The 17,868-nt window shown below is 39.5% G+C and overlaps 1 protein-coding gene across 5 annotated transcripts in view; it reads left to right on the top strand.

Moving 5' to 3' along the window:
* Positions 1-17,868, top strand: part of RBM6 (RNA binding motif protein 6) — a 124,849-nt gene that overhangs the window by 35,304 nt on the left and 71,677 nt on the right. The gene's annotated exons all lie outside the window — the stretch shown is intronic.

Raw genomic sequence — 17,868 nt, 5'->3', positions numbered from 1 at the left:
CCAAAGGCGCTAAACCGCTGCGCCACCCAGGGATCCCCCACAGTTACATTTTAACGGACAGCAGTAACCTCAGCTTTGGTCTTGTCTCATGAATTGTGTTTTTACTAAGTATTGGTATATTTAGGAAAATAGAGATATCTTAATGTTTAAATAGCAACATAAACTCTTCATTTCTTTAGTACTCGTTGACTTTCTATTTATATTGTCAGATTTATTAGCAGAGTATTACTTCTATGAATGTATAAGATCCATAGAAGTTCTTAAATTTGCTTGCTGTTGTAGCTATTAGAAATGTTATTGGAAGACCAAAGACATTGATCTTCCTGTAAAATCATTTATGACAGTAGTTTAAAAAAAATCACCTTTCAGGAAATACAATCTTTTCTTGGCATTTTATTTTATTTTTTTTGCATTTTATTATATGATGTGACAGTGTGTTAAATATGTATATATGGTTCTTTTTTTAATGAGAGAATTGGATTACCAGTCAGTCCCATGTTATCTATATCTTTGTGGCAAGTAGAATGAAGTTTTGAAAATATCCATAAGATCATTTTACTGCCATGCCTAAAATCCTCTAATGGTCTTCCATCTCATTTGGAAGAAATCTGCAACTCTTTGTTCTGATGTACAGAATCCTGTATGAGTTGGCCCTTGGTGATTTGACCTCATCCCGTACTGCTCTCTAACTTTCTTACTATGCTCTCTAGACACACTGAGCCTTTCTTTAGGCTTGACCAATACAGACTTCTTTCTCTGTTAGGGCCTTTGTACTGTTCTTCCCTCTGACCCTCATTTGTCTTCTGGGGTTTAGTTCTTGGCTTCAGTTTCACTTCTCAGGGCTTTACCTCACCATCTAATCTGAAATCACTCCTTGGTTTTTCATCATATCCTGGTTTGTTGTCATAGGATCGATCATTTTATTTCCTTAGTGGTTTTGTGTGTCATGTGCCTCCCAGTAGAGAGTTAGTTCCATAACAGTGGGAGCCTTGTCTACCTTGTTCTCTCCTGTTACCTCCATGCTTGCCACTCTTCCTGGCACTAGTGAATTCCCGGTGTGCATAGAATGAGTGTCTGTGATGTATATGGAGAGCAGCTGTGTTCTCTCAGGTGAGGAACATTAAAGGGTCATTTAGGTTTCAGAGTAGAGCAGCCTTATATCTGCTAGAAGAGTATGCCTTGGAGCAATCAAATGTTTTAAGAACTTTAATATTTGCTTATTAAAAGACTATATATGTATTTTTTTTTAGTATATGTGCTGCCGAAGCGAGCACTATATATGTATTTTATTTTAAAGATTTAATTTATTTATTTGACAGAGAGAGTGTGTGTACAAGCAGGGGGAGCAGCAGAGGGAAAGGGAGAAAGGAGAAGTAGGCTTCCAGCTTAGCAGGGAGCCCAGTGCTCCTGGGATCATGACCTGAGCCAAAGGCAGACACTTAACCAACTAAGCCACCGGTTACCCCCTGTATGTGTATTTCAGTGGAAGAGAGGACTTTTATAAATGGCAGTCAGTTTTTTTAGGCTTGTGGTAATCTACAAAGACCACGCAGGATGGACATTGCTCATAGGAAGGGGATTATAGGGCAGAGTTTGTCCTTTTAGTTGGTATAATAGGGAGTAAGTCTGTAATGGAGAGAAAAGGTTAATGCCTGTTCATTGACTCTAGTAATTATCAATTTAATTTTTGTTTCATTTAAAGCTGTGTAAGTACAGGGTTACAACTTTTATCCAAAATCTGTGGGGTGAATAAGTTTACAACTTTTTCTGAATACAGAAAGGTAATACGGTACATAGATCATATATGAATTTTGTCCCCCAGTGGGATGTATATCAGCCATAATAATACTTTGCAGCAAAATATATGACTATTTTCACTAAAAGGACTAAGTAAAGACTGGAAAGAGACTCAGTGTCATCTAGGTCAGGATTTATCTCCAAATGACTTAAAATTTACCAAAAAACTTGATATTTAAGGGATTTTGGAATTGCAGATAAGGAATTGTGAACCTATATATGTTGTATATATTTGAGTTTTTCTTTTGCCATTTGCAAATACATTATACCCCCATTAGTTGTAAAGTACCTTGAGTAAAGTGATTCTATTCCTGGGAAAAGTACTTAGAGTGAACTGTCCTTTGGTGACCGGATGAACAAACTTTGGTATGTAAATACAGTGGACTACTACTTGGCAATAAAAATGAAGAAATTACACATGCATGTAAAAATATGGAGGTATATCAGGTATTATGCTGAGTAAAAGAAACCAGACTCAAAAGGCTACACACTGCCATAAAAAGGAACGAAATACTGATATATGCTATAACTTGGATGAATCTTGAAAACTTTGTGCTGAGTGAAAGAAGCCAGGCACAAAAGAGCACATATTGTATGGTCCCATTTATATAAAATACACAAACTAGGCATATCCATAGAAGAAGAAAGCATTTTGGGTAGCTTGGTGGTTGCCAGGGGCTTGAGAAGGGGAAAATGGGGAATGACTGCTTAATGGGTACAAGGTTTCCTTTTTGGGGTGATAAAAATGTTCTAGAAACCAGATAGTGGGGGTGGTTGCATAACATTGTTGAGTGTATTTAACGCCACTGAATTGCACATTTTAAAATGATTAAATGTTGTATTTTATGTTATATGTATTTGATAATTCTTAAAAAGATTATATACTATATGATTCCATTTCTATGACATTCTGGAGAAAGCAAAATGATAGAAAATAGTTGTTGCCATGGTATTGGGGATGAGTTGACTGTAAAGTGGAAGCATGAGGGAATTTTGGGGCACAATGAAACTGTTCTCTATATGGATTGTGGTAGTGGTGTATTAATGTTAAATTCACTGAAATTGGTAACTACTGTATTTATATGAGAGCATCTTTTTTTTTTTTAAGATGTTCCCCCCTTCCAGGACACATCTTTTATTTATTTATTTATTTATTTATTTATTTATTTATTTATTTATTTATTTTTATGATAGAGAGAGAGAGAGAGGCGCAGAGACACAGGCAGAGGGAGAAGCAGGCTCCACGCACTGGGAGCCCGATGTGGGACTCGATTCCGGGTCCCCAGGATCGCGCCCTGGGCCAAAGGCAGGCGCCATACCGCTGCGCCACCCAGGGATCCCCGAGAACATCTTTATAGGAAATACACACTGAAGTTTTTAGGGGCAAAAGACATTATTTATGCTTTTTTCTCTCATTTTTAGGGAAAAATATTTGATGTATATAGAGGGGGGGGGAGAGAGAAATGATAAAGTAGATACAACAAAGTGTAATAGCTGAATCTGGGTAACAGGTCCATGCGTGTGTTCTTTGTGCTATTGTTCTTGCAACTTTTTTTTTTTTTAAGATTTTATTTATTTATTCATGAGAGACACAGAGAGAGAGAGAGAGAGAGAGAGAGAGAGAGAGGGGCAGAAACACAGGCAGAGGGAGAAGCAGGCTCCATGCAGAAGCCTGATGTGGGACTCGATCCCGGAACTCTAGGGTCACGCTCTGGGCGGAAGGCAGGTGCTAAACCGCTGAGCCACCCAGGGATCCCCATCTTGCAACTTTTTTGTAACTTGGAAGTGATTTTCAATAAAAAGTTGAAGAACTGACAATACAACTTATGTATTTTATTGAGCAGAAGTCTTGCAAGATAAAGACTACAATGAACAGCTTCTGTGAACAATGGAGGAGTGGTTTGCAGAGTGGGTTCTGGACCAGCAGTGTCAGCACTACTTCAGACCTTGTTAGAAATACAAATTCTCAGGCTTCACTTTAGACCTATCAGATCATAAACTCTGGGGACAAGGCCCAGTCATCTCTGTTCTCACAAGTCTTCCATGTGATTTTGATGTGCCCTGACTTGTGAGAACCACTGCATTAGATTGATTATATTCCTTATTCTATAACTTTTGGGCACAGTTTGTTTGTTTATTTTTAAAGATTTTATTTATTTATTCATGAGAGACACACACAAAGAAAGGCAGAGACACAGGCAGAAGGAGAAGCAGGCTCCATGCAGGGAACCCGATGTGGGACTCAGTCCCTGGACTCCAGGATCACCCCCTGAGCCAGAGGCAGATGTTCAATTGCTGAGCCACCCAGGCGTCCCTGGGCACAGTTTAAAAGAGACTTAGTAAGCAGGTGGACCTTCTTTAAGTTAAAAAGATTAATGCTTATGTGCTTTAGGAGCCCATGGCAAACCCTTGCCTTGTCTACCAATTCTGCTGTACTGAGCTGGGACAGGAGCTAGAGTTGGGTTGCTGCTATTTTATGCCCTTAGTTGTCTGTCTTCCTCCCTCCCTCCCTCCCTTCTTTCCTTCCTTTTTAGTATTTGGGGTTTGTTGGGAAATGAGCATAGAGGGAGAGGAATAAGCAAACTCCCTGCTGAGCAGAGAGCCCGACTTGAGGCTTGATCCCACAACCCTGAGATCATGACCTGAGCTGAAGGACGATGTTTAACTGACTGAGCCACCCAGGCGCCCTTTAGTTGTACTTTCTGCTTATGTAGCATATTTCTTCCAGAGATCTTGGAATGGTTTTAGATGTTCTCATTCTCAAAGTGTTTCTGTAACTTATGAATATAGACAGAATTGCTCTTAGTTTTTAGGTGGATTTGCATGCTATCCAGTACATAAGCTTGCTATGATGCTTTTTCCAAAGGAATTTGTATTATTTAAGCAAAAATGATATGGCTTCTGGATTATGTTTCTTAATAAGTCTCAAAATAGAAAGTAACTCTCCATAGTGATTGAAGTTATTATATTACTGTTTTATTAATTAGCTTAGGAAAGTTAGAAGGCTAATGGAAGTGGTTGAGTCTGCATTGCACTGCAAGTGCATTGAGTCTGTTAGTGTTCATATAATGAATGGGCACAGTTGCTGTGGCCCTGGATAACAGGCTTTTATTATATCCTTTCTTTTTTTTTTATTTTTAAGATTTTATTTATTTGAGAGAGACAGAGGAGTGTAAGAGAGTGGGCATGAGAGGGAGGAAAGGCAGAGGGAAAAGCAGAAGCCCACTGTGGGACTCAGGACCCTGAGATCATGACCTGAGCCAAAGGCAGATGCTTAACTGACTGAGCCACCCAGGCAACCCCCCTTTCATTTTTCACAATTGAAATGGTTTGAGTTTTCACCACTATGTTGATAAAATAGAAGTTCTAAGAAAAGAAGGAAAACCCAGAGAAGATCTGTCACTTCAGGGGCAGAAGTCCTTTTGAAATGGATTAACACTTACAAGACATGCACAGTTTATGGTATTCCAAATGGAGTAGCTAAAAGATACAGTAGCTTAATGTCACTTAGAAAAAATAGAGTTGGAAAATGCAAATACATATCTTTTGCAGTATTTTTGGCATTTACAGAATAGACAAGTAAATAATTTTAGTTCCTTTTTTTTTAATAATTTTAGTTCTTAAGGGAAAACTGAGCATAGGCTGATTGGAAAGTATCACATTTACTTGTCACGTTTCTTTTTTTTTTTAAGATTTTATTTATTTATTCATGAGAGACACAGATTGAGAGAGAGAGGCAGAGACATAGGCAGAGGGAGAAGAAGCCGGCTTCTCACAGGGAGCCCGATGCAGGACTTGATCCCAGGACCCTGAGATCAGATGCCCTGAGCTGAAGGTAGATACTCAACCACTGAACTACCCAGTCATTCCGAAGTTTTTGTTTTCAACCAGGAGTCTTGGTGTACCACATTTGGGGAGGATGTTTACAGAGGAGCCTTAAGCAAAAATGGCAAACCTTTAAAAATAAGAATGTCTTGGGGCACTTGGGTGGCTCAGTTGATTAAGCATCCATGACTCTTGGTGTTTTATTTTTGTTTTTTTTTTTTTTAAGTGTGGTTAGGTTTTTTTTTTTTTCTTTTTTAAAGATTTTATTTATTCTTGACAGAGAGAGAGAGAGGCAGAGACACAGGCAGAGGGAGAGAAGCAGGCCTCATGCAGGGAGCCTGATGGCGGGACTTGATCCCAGGACTCCAGGATCACACTCTAGGCCGAAGGCGGTGCCAAACCACTGCCACCCAAGGATCCCCCGACTCTTGGTTTTGGCTCAGGTTATGGTCCCTGGGTTGTGGGATAGAGCCCCATGTGAAGCTCCGTGCTCAGCTCAGAGTCTGCTTGTCCCTCTCCCTCCCCTTTCTGCCTTAATTAATTAATTAATCAATCTTAAAAAAAAGATAGAATCCCAGTACTGTTTTTGAAAGCAATACTTTAGGATTATTGGTTTAACTTTCTACATTAACTTAACTAAAGCAACTTTTTTCTTTGGTGTATTTAGCTTTCCTGACACTAATATGAAACTCAATTTCTTTTGTGGGCTGAGTCATTCTTCAATTTAAGCCCCTTTGTTGAAACCACTTAAGTTTTGAACGATGGCTGTGGTAATTTGCAGCCCTGATAGGGAAGTTTTAATATTATTGTTGGCTTTTATTGGGCTCTCGGCATTCTTCCTTTTCTTGTATGGAGTTTCATTCTCGATCTGGTAATAGAACATCTTCACAACCCAAGGCATCATGTTATTCAGAAACAAGGACCACCACCTTGGTGGTTTTTAATTGGTAGACTGTGTCATTTTGGAGATCTTTACCTAAACTACATGTAACATCTGGAGATAGAGAAAATAGCAGTTTTGGGAAGAAAGCATGACAGTGATGAGCAGATGCTTTAATTGGCAGGTTATATCCTCTTCCCCAGAACTATTTAACTGAGATGGAATTTGTCTCTCTGAGATGTGGAAGGTGTTTGAACTCCCTGCTTTTCTGAGTTCTTCACTCTTCTCTAGGTAGAATTGCTCCTGGCTTCTGTAGTTCTTATTTGTCTCTTTGGCCAAATGCTCAGATGGCTTTGGCTGAGTCTTCTATGTTATATAAGTCTGCATGGGGCTTCCTGTGCCTTTGGGTGGTGAGTAAAATTCATACAAGAATTTATTCTGCTGGAGTAGCGAAAATAAAAGGGTCACTAATCAGGCTGAATAGTGCAGCAGCCGGTTGACTCCCAGCTTCAGTCCAGGGAGGAAAAGTCACTTTAAACAGTTACCTTCAATGGGCAGAAGTTAGAGGCCATCCATACAAACTATTTACAGGTTATAAAAATACATTGACTTCTTCCTTTAACTTTCTCCTTGCACAGAACATCTGATTTTGTGCTCATCCTTTGTAGCTTAAATTCTCCACCTTCAAAATGTAAATTAAAGCAATTTTTTCCTGCTTCCATATTTCTTATGTTATCACTTAAGTCTTTTTTTTTTTTTAATCACTTAAGTCTTCTATCTAATTTATATGTAAGCCTTCTTGAAATTACATAGTGGTCATGGTGGCACTACTTTGTATATATGCCCCTGAATTGTACACTTAATTTTTTTTTAAAGATTTTTCTTTTTTTTTTTTTTGTAAGAAGGAGTAGAGTGGGGAGAGGCAGAGGGAAAGGGAGAGAGAGAATCTTAAGCAAGATGCACACCCAGTGCAGAGCCAGACCTAGGGTCCATCTCACAACCCTGAGATCATGACCTGAGCCAAAATCAAGAGTTGAACACTTAAGATTTTTTTTTTAAAGATTTTTATTTGTGTGAGAGAGAGAGAGAGTGGAGTGGGGCAGGGGATCAGAGGTAGAGGGACAAGTAGACTCTGTGCTGAACAGGGAGCCCGACATGGGGCTTGATCTCATCATCCTGAGATCATGACCCAAGCTGAAACCAAGAGTTGGAGCCCAACCAACTGAGGCACCCAGGTGCCCCTTAAGATTTTATTTTCAAGGGGATCCCTGGGTGGCTCAGCGGTTTAGCGCCTGCCTTCTGCCCAGGGCGTGATCCTGGGGTCCCAGGATTGAGTCCCGCGTCGGGCTCCCTGCATGGAGCCTGCTTCTCCCTCTGCCTTTGTCTCTGCTTCTCTCTATATATATCTCTCATGAATAAATAAACAAAAATCTTTAAAAAAAAAAAAGATTTTATTTTCAAGTAATTTCTACACCCACTGTGGGGCTTGAACCCATAGTCCTGAGGCCAAGAGTTGTACACTCCACCAAGTGAGCCAGGCAGGTGCCCCTGAATTGTACACTTTAAAAGGATGTATATTGTGGTATAAATTAAATCTTAGTATTAGAAAATAAGCCTTAAAAATCAGTTGACAAGTCATATAAAGATTGATTTCTTAAAAGCATTTTCATGAGCATGTAGAATATTTACAGAGCTTCAGTGCAGATATTAATGGCCTACTGACTGCTACTTACACCTTACTGGTAGAGTTCATAATTGTCCCTAATCTCAGTTCAATTCATTATGCTATGCTTAGAAAATGTTATATTTTCATTTCTCCCCCATCTTTTTTTTTTTTTTTAAGATTTTATTTATTTATTGATGAGAAACACAGAGAGAGAGAGAGAGGGGCAGAGACACAGGCAGAGGGAGAAGCAGGCTCCATGCAGGGAGCCTGACGTGGGACTCGATCCCGGGTCTCCAGGATCAGGCCCTGGGCTGAAGGCGGCACTAAACCACTGAGCCACCCAGGCTGCTCCTCCCCCCTATCTTTAAAAAATAAAATAGTGCCTTATATTCTTGAAAAGCTTATGATTTGGGGCACCTGAATTAAGCATCTTGCCTTCATCTCAGGTCATGATTCTGGAAGTCCTGGGATCGAGCCCCACATTGGGCTCCCTGCTCAGTGGTGAACCTGTTCCTCCGTGTGCCCCTCACTCTACTCATATTCTCTTTCTCCCTCTCAAATAAATAAAATCTTTTTTTTTTTTTAAGATTTTATTTATTTATTCATGAGAGACACAGAGAGAGAGAGAGAGGCACAGACACAGGCAGAGGGAGAAGCAGGCTCCATTCCATGCAGGGAACCTGAGCGGGACTCGATTCCGGGTCCCCAGGACCACACCCTGGACTGAAGGCGGCGCTAAACTGCTGAGCCACCCGGGCTGCCCAATAGATAGAATCTTAAAAAAAAATAATAAAAAGAAAAGCTTATAATTCATTCTTTGGTGTTACCTACCACATATTTGGTAGTGTATGAGTAGAGTATGGCTCTAATTTTGAAACTATTAGAGAATGTTTGTTTATTGATTTATTCATCCAATAGCTGTAGCATGTTGAGATCTAGAGAATATTCTGGTGATCATGAGCAATGTAGTCTTTGACCTTACGGGCTTCAGTTTCTATGGAAAATGGGTATATGGTATGAGTGTTCTATATTCAACTGATCTTATAAGTCAATTTTTAAAAAGGAATCTGGGAGTCCCTATGCATTATGAGTTCTTTTTGGCTGAAAGTTTGAAGTTTACTGCTCTGGATAACTTGATGAAAAATGGTCAGTTATTTCTAATAGTAAAGTCACTAGAGGATGACAAACAGGACTTTTAGAGGCAACAGGCTTTTGAAAAAGAATAACACCTAAATGAATGCTTGGAGATAATTCTTGGTCAGAGAGATCAGCAAGTAATTGTTAATGATGTCCTCTGATTTTCAGACAGGTAAAATAAAACAGGACTTTTCATGGGTGTTACAGGAAATGATCAGACAAGAAGTAGAAAAAATTGCACACAGGTGCATATGGATGCTTTCACCAACCTGGAAGCTTTCCAAATCCCATCATTGAAGGGTTTTTATGGGAGGTTCCATTATGTAGTCATATTGATTAAATCATTGTGGCTGCTGGTGATTAGGTTAAATTCCAACTCCTTTCCTCTCCCTGCGCATTGGAGAGGTAAGGCTAAAAGTTGCAAGCTTCTGAGCAAGGCTTGGGCATTCTGATCACCAGGCCCCATCCTAATGCTATCAAAGAGCCCACCAAGAGTCACCTCATTAGAACAAAAGACACTCATATCACCCCTGTCATTCAGGAAATTCCAAGAGTTTTAAGATCTCCGTGCCAGGAACCTGGAACAGAGACCAAATATCTTTCTATTTTACCACAGATGGGGATCCCAAATGTGGATCTGGTTGGTAGCTAGTACGTTTAGTTGGGCATCAGTTTTCTGTTATAATGCATAGATGACCTAGGTTTATGGTCTCGTCAGAGTGTGAGAATGCCAGTTGTCTGACCCTTCTCTGTATGTTATTTTACTTCTGGAATAGGTAAGTGGCTGGGCCAGTGTGATCTGTTCTCATCTTGAGCAACCAGCTCAGAAGCCACTATCTTTGTGAACAGTGGAGACTTGTCCTTTTATTTGTACTAGGGCCAAGGCAATAGGAAACGTGTTTATGGGCCATATTTTTTCCTCCACTCAAAATGAAAATAGCTTTGTGATCTTTGGGGGAAACATTCTTAACAACCAGAAATCAGTGAGTCAGTTCATCAGTGCTAACATTTTAATACTGGGGCATATTTGAGGAGCAGCAACACAGGTATCATCTGATCTTTAGTCCCTGACAATGCTTTGTAAAAGAAACATGAAGGTGCTGAAATGCATTATCTCATGCACTCCTGAGACCACCCTGCAAAGGAGTTAACATCATTGCAACTTGGCATATGGATATCCCAGGCCCAGAAAGAAGTGGCTCGGACTGAAAGCACATGGTGAGTTAGCTTCTGCATAAGTACAAACCGGAGAAATTACTTTTCTTGTATTTTGCTCCAGTGAAGATACACATTGCAATTGCTATTATGTTAACTGAGCACCATCATGTACTAGGTATTATGCTAATATTGGGGATATAGAAATGAAAAGAGCTTGGGGCACCTGGGTAGCTCATTGGTTGGGTATCTGACTCTTGATTTTGGCTTGGGTCATGATTTAGGGTTGTGAGATCAATCTCTGCGTTATTGGGCTCTACACCAGGTGGCGTGGAACCTGCTTCAGATCGTCTCTCCCATTGTAGCCCCTCCCCCCCCCCACATGGTCTCTTTCTCTCAAAAAAGGAAGGAAGGGGAAAAAAATGAGAAGACTTTACCCCCTAATCGGGGACTTGTTCTGGGATCATCTTGCATGGCAGTTTGCTGCAGCATTCATTGGCACTGCTCTTCTCTTGGATGATCCTTTTGCCATATACTTATATCATCTTTCCTGCCAGGCCAGAGTGTTGGCTAGGGAAAAAAGTAGGTCAACAAAGGTTCCTCTTTTACTCCTGGTGTTTGCTCTGTAGATTTTTGTTTGTTTGTTTGTTTGTTTTCAAGTGAACAAAAATTGAAGTAGAACATTGGCTTTGTAAAGGTTAATTGTTCCCTGGGATTCCTGGCTGGCTCACTCGAAAGAGCATGCGACTCTTGATCTTATGGTTGTGAGTTTGAGCCCCACATTGGGTGTAGAGATTGCTTAAATAAATAAATAAACTTAAAAAAAAAGAAAAAGAATTGTTCCCAGATAAAAAAAGTCCTGAGGATATAATATACAGTGTGTTAATTGTATTTAATAGTACTGTATTGTATATTTTAAAGTTGCTAAGAGAATAGATCTTCAAATTTCTCATCCCAAGAAAAAAAATTTGTGTGTGTGGTGACGGATGTTAACTTTAAACTTACTGTACTAATCATTTTACAATATATACATATATCAAATTATTATGTTCACCTAAAACCAACACGTGTTATATGTCAGTAATATCTCAATGAAGAAATAATAGTTGTTTTCTTTTCCGACTCACATAGCATCTTGAGATAGTCTATGCCTATCTGTTGTCATAACTCTTCCTTTGCTCTAAGCTCTCTTAGAGCAGGGACACTCTTTTGTTGTGTTCACATAGCATTATTAATGTCATTGGAATTAAAATGAATTAAATAAGGGTGAGAATTTCCCATATAATAATATCCTGGGCCCAGAGAATCATCATTAGATGAAGTGACCCCTAATTAATTTTGGACTTTGCGGGGATCCCTGGGTGGCTCAGCGGTTTAGCCCCTGCCTTCGGCCCAGGGCGTGATCCTGGAGTCCAAGGATCAAGTCCCACATCGGGCTCCCTGCATGGAGCCTGCTTCTCCCTCTGCCTGTGTCTGTCTCTCTTTCTCACATCTCTGTGTTTCTCATGAATAAATAAATAAAATCTTAAAAAAAATTTTTTTTGGATTTTGAGAACTTCTTGAAAATACAACCTCAAACAACCACCCCCCTCCCTTTTTTTTTTTTTTTTGGAATAACCAGTTGGCACAAATGGAGCACTAAGTAAAATGGAACCATATGCAGTTTTCAAAAATTTAGCAAGTAATCATGAGTGTGTATCTTCCTTGTTTCATCTTTTATTATAAACCAGCAAGCCTTATGTGAATAGTTGAGGGGGAGAGGATTGAAAGTGCTTGTAAGATTTGAAATGATGTATTTCATGAGGTCCAATTCTGTTCTTCCCAGTTAGTAGGTTGACATATAAATCAGATATTTTCCTACTTTTCATAATGCAAGCTGCAGGGACATATTCACTTGAGTTTTTAACAGAGTGAAGTACCTGTTAGAAATCTTGCACATTGGCTTTCTTTGTTATATTACTTTCATTGGTAGGAATTCAGATATCTGGATTGATTCTGTTTGGTTTTTGCCAAAATCTCTAACTTGATAATATTTTATTTTTCTTTTAAAAGTAATGAAATGGAATTATGAAAATAGGATCTATAAAAACATAGCCCTCTTCAATCTCTATAAAGATTTTTCGTGGTGCTCTTTATATTCATAAAGCTTTGTTCCCACAGAAATATAATCTTTGTGTAGAGAAAAAAAAAAATCTGTTCTTTTCCCTCAAAGATACCCAATAAAGAAAACTTTTCCCTACCTCTATCCTTTTTTTTTTAATTCCTGTATTGTTCAGCTTTAGGTATACAGTATAATGATTCAGCAATTCTATATGTTACATCCTGATTCCCCTCTGCCTGTGTCCTTTAAAATCCTGATTCTTGGACAGCCCCAGTGGCTCAGCGGCTTGGCGCCACCTTTGGCCCGGGGCCTGATCCTGGAAACCCGGGATCGAGTCCCGGGTTGGGTTCCCTGCATGGAGCCTGCTTCTCCCTCTGCCTGTGTTTCTTCCTCTCTCTCTCTCTCTCTCTCTCTCTCTCTCTCTCTGTCTCTGTCTCTTTGTCTCTCGTGAATAAATAAATTTTTTTTAAAAATCCTGATTCTTTTTTACATTTTATAGTTGGTACGTATATTCTTGGCTTTATCAAAGTCAAATCACTCCTAATGGGAAATTCAGCTAGACTTGTTTATGTTAGTTGGGTTTTTTTAGAATAGTTTGAACACAGGGCTGCTCATCTCATTTGCCTAAGTAAGTATTGCTGTGTAATTGTTATAAATGCCAGGCTTGGTATAAACATTGCAATTGACTTGAATAATTAAGGGCCATGTTTGTCAGCATCCCTGAGTCAACTCTTTTAGGAGCAGAGACTAAAAGATACTGGATATTATTCATTAGGGCTTTGTTTTCTGTACCATACTCCCCCTTAAGCACCTGGTTAGCTTTTATCACGGATACTTTTTTGGTTAATAGGCTATCACGTGATTAATGAACATGAAGAAGAATTGAAATTTTAGTGTTACTTTATATACTTCCCTTTCTTTCCTTGTTATCATCCTTCTCAACTCCCAAAAAACAAACAAAACAAACTTATAAGGAGCATTCACATTTCTATGAGAAATCTGTACATTTAGTTAGGTTAGAAAATGGAGTAAAATATGCTTTTTAATAGTCCTATAAATAAGCACAAAGACCCATCAGCCCATCAGACTTCTTCCCAGCATGTGGCGGTAGAAGAAAAAGGTAATAAAAGAATTTTTTACTCTTTAGGTAAGAATCTGTCTATGGCACTGTTAACATTGAGTTTACCATCTTAATGATTCCAAATGGTTTCTAGCAATTATGAATGCATGGTTGGTTGGTTATTTTCAGAGTGTTTAGGTCTGTGGGTGGGATAGGTCTACTAAAACTTACTCTGTGAATTATAAAGTTACATTTGAGGAATTAAAAAAAATCCCCAATTATCCTGCTGTAACAGTACAACCACTGTAATCATGTTCGTCTACAGCCATGTTGCGTTACTCATTTTCAGATTTCCATATATTCACCTGTGCTTGCTCAACCCCTCTCCACGACTCCATCTTCTCTCTCATGGAGTGAGCATGAGAGGTGTGATGTGACTCAGTCATGGCTTCAGTTGGTCTCTGTCTCTCAAGTTTCTCTAAGTGTGAGCATTCGCTGTGCTAGCTGTGATTCTGTTATTTAAAGTGATATGTTTTTCATACATTATGGCCCTTAAATGCAAGCCAGCCTCTTCATCTGGTGTCAACCAAAAGAAAAGTGATCTGTTGCGACGCTGGAGGAAAAACTGGCAGTGTTGGACTTAACCTATATTGAGAGATGGTATGTTGTTCTTCACGTTGGGGTGTTTGAGTACAATTTTTGACAATGCATGGTTTTCATCTCATATGCAGACTTTTATCTCTAACCTCTGAGTTAGATGTGACTTCCTCATATTTAATTCCGATTCTTTTTCCTATACACATTTTATACAATTGTTCTCAGTTTTAAAGCTTTTAAAATATTCTATATTAAGTATCCTATATCAAGTGTCTTACTGTATTGTACTTTTTTTAATCCTTTTTTTTTTAAGATTTTATTTATTTATTCATGAGACACAGAGAAAGAGGCAGAGACAGGCAGAAGCAGGTTCCCTGCAGGGAGCCTGGTGTAGTACTCGATCCCAGGACCCCAGGATCGTGCCCTGAGCTGAGGGCAGACGCTCAACCATTGAGCCACCAGGCATCCCTGTATTGTAACTTTTATAGCTATCATTGCAACAAGCTTTTGGATTTTTGTCTTTGCAGAAGACTTTTGGTAGCCAGTATAGCAGCCCATGCTTTCTAACTTGCATACTTGGACCTACTTACAAAGTTCTGCTATAGATATTTTAGAATAGGGGTAACTGGTGTGCTGCAGATTTCCGTATTTCTTAATTATAGACATGGCCTTATCTGTCTGTCCTTGGTAATGTGGGACCCTTTTCTGTGATTGGGCTCAATAAAGTTTAGAATTCAGATTACTTATATCAGTCTAGGATTTTATTAAAAGGTAAGAGGCTATTCAGTGTAGCAGTTAACAGCATCAATTTGAATCTGGACTGCTTGGTTCTGAGTCCATATTCCTACTTTCCATTAAGGTGATTTTTGAGCAAATTATATAATCTTTATTTGCCTGCTTCCCCATGGGTAAAATGAGGTTAATATTAATAGTATTTACCTCATAGGGTAGTCTTGTGAGGATTAAATTAGTGTATGTAAAGTGTTTAGAATGCAGCCTTGCACCAATAAGTGTTAAGTATTACTTAATATTGTCCATTTTGGCAATTCCTGAAAATCCTTGCACAACTGTGAGTCTTAGACACACAAAATGTCTAACATTAAGATTGGGTACCCTTTTTTTTTTTTTTTTAAAGTCTCAGTTATTATAATTAAGCCTTAAATTTCTGTTATTATTTAATATCTAAAGTTTCGGGCAGAAGAAACTGAATGTTGGGCTTGTGGATTTATTTTTTTTTTTTATTTTTTTTTTATTTTTAAACATTTTTATTTATTTATGATAGTCACAGAGAGATAGAGGCAGAGACATAGGCAGAGGGAGAAGCAGGCTCCATGCACCGAGAGCCCGACGTGGGATTCGATCCCGGGTCTCCAGGATTGCGCCCTGGGGCAAAGGCAGGCGCCAAACCGCTGCGCCACCCAGGGATCCCGGGCTTGTGGATTTAATATTCAATCTGAAGTAACATTGTTAACATACGTATTAGAGTTGATATATAGAGATGCTCATAGGTCTCTTGAAAACTGTATCTTTTCCTTCCCAGTGACTGTAGTATCAGAGTCTTGTTTGTCCGCTAGCAAAGTATGAATGTTGTCATAAATCATCTCTCTTTCTCTTTGTCCACAGATTCTGTGTGCTCCTCTGGGCCACAGTAGTTACTTCTTTAAGTACAGAAAGGAAACTCAGGGGTTTTCCAATTTGGTGTTAGTTCCCTGTGTTTTTCATTTTGGCAGCTGTAGAGAGGGTTGCTTTCCACACATCTGGACCTAGATATGTTCTGTAGAGGTAACCAACACACCTTGGAGTATATCTGCTTGTTCCATGGCTTCCCCTTTTCTGATTGTGGACATGCAGTTGAGTGTTTGCAGTAGATATTTGCTGATAGAAGGCACCTTAGTTGCTTCTGCTATTCTATAGTGTTTCCCAGGAACATTCAGAGCCCTTTACAAAATGCAGAATGTTTTCTTCCTTTCTTTTTTTTTTAATTTATTTTTTTAAATGGGCTCCACACCCAGCATGGAGCACAGTGTGGGACTTGAACTCTTGACCTTGAGATCAAGACCTGATCTGAGATCGAGAGTCAGACGCTTAACTGACTAAGCCACCCAGGTGCCCCAAAATGCAGAATGTTTTCTCTAAAAGTTCACGGAGTTTAATAAAGAACATCCACTTAAAAGGAATTCAGTAACAAAACAATTTCTATCATTAATAGGATGTATATAAATACATATACTGTTTCTTTAAAGTAGTTTCATTTCTTCAAATAGTTACTAATCAGAGGAGGCTGATTTTGTGGTAAATTTAAGTACAGGTTGCAGGGGTTCGTTTTTTTTTTTTTTTTTTTTTAGTTTTTAGTTTTTATTTATTTATGATAGTCACAGAGAGAGAGAGAGAGGGGCAGAGACATAGGCAGAGGGAGAAGCAGGCTCCATGCACCGGGAGCCCGACGTGGGATTCGATCCTGGGTCTCCAGGATCGCGCCCTGGGCCAAAGGCAGGCGCTAAACCGCTGCGCCACCCGGGGATCCCTGCAGGGGTTAGTTTTAATCTGTGTTGGTCAGAGTGTGAAATCAATTTGTTGTTTCACTTTCCCTGAGTTTTATTTCTCATCTGAACAAATTGCATCTTTTTCTTGCTGTTCATTTGCACAGCATCACTCCTAAAGATGCACTTCTTTATCCTGCGAGGCAGTGGAGGAAACATGGAAGGCATTTGTGGAGCATTGCATTGCCAAGTGTGTTTTTGTAGGCATATGGTGCCAGTGTCTGGGAAATTACAGGATGGGTTAGTATTAGAGCTCAGCAGCCTGTAAATCCCATGAGTTCCTAATCTCATGGGTCATGAGAGTTGCAAATGACACTTTCTTAGGAGAAAGGTAAAGGGTGGTCTCTGACTGACTAATGGCTTATACAATTCTTGGACATGTACTGATTGCTAACAACTGCTGTCTCTTCCCCCATCCTACCCTAGCGCCAGTCTCTGTGCACAAGCACAGTTTGGGACCCAGCTATTTGTACTTATTTATGCTTTTACACCTTCTTCCTTTCACAAAGATTTAAGCTGGTTTATGACTTGAGTTGAAACAAGGAAAAAAGAGGAGACCTGAAATGGGTCTGTCCCCTGCCAACCAGAAGCTTCCTGTGGTTTCCAAACAGAATAGTTGCCTCAGTCTGTCAGCACTTCTGTCTTTGAAGGTGGTTTCTGCTTGAAAAGTGGTGACTATTAGCATAGCTTTGGGATAATTGCTTCTCCTTCCCCTTTCGGGATACGTTGTTGTTTTTTTCCAGATACTTTCCTGCTCTTGTTGACTTTGTTTTTCCAGAAGATTCAGCCTGTGATTAAAATGTTCTGGGTCCCCTCGTGAACTTTCTGTGGGATTACCTAATTCTGGGGCACCTCACCAGACAGACCATCAGTGCTAAAGAGGGCAGATCTTCTTGGTTAATAGAAAAAGCCATTTTGGAATGACTCTCAAAGTCAGAAACATCCAGATTTTCCTTCAGTACTTTTTTCTGTTTGGGGTAGCAGCTTTGCCCAGTATAGGGGAGGGAGGTGCTAGTTGGGAGGGCTTGTGTTAAGGGGTTCAGAAACAGGGGATTTAAGTGTGTCTTTTGTGTTTGCAAGGCACTAACACCACTCCCGTCTGTATTTAAA

Source organism: Canis lupus, chromosome 19, assembly GCF_048164855.1.
Source record: "Canis lupus baileyi chromosome 19, mCanLup2.hap1, whole genome shotgun sequence".
Taxonomy (NCBI): Eukaryota; Metazoa; Chordata; class Mammalia; order Carnivora; family Canidae; genus Canis; species Canis lupus.
The sequence above is the reverse complement of the archived record's forward strand: the minus strand, read 5'-3'. Positions and strand labels throughout refer to the sequence as shown.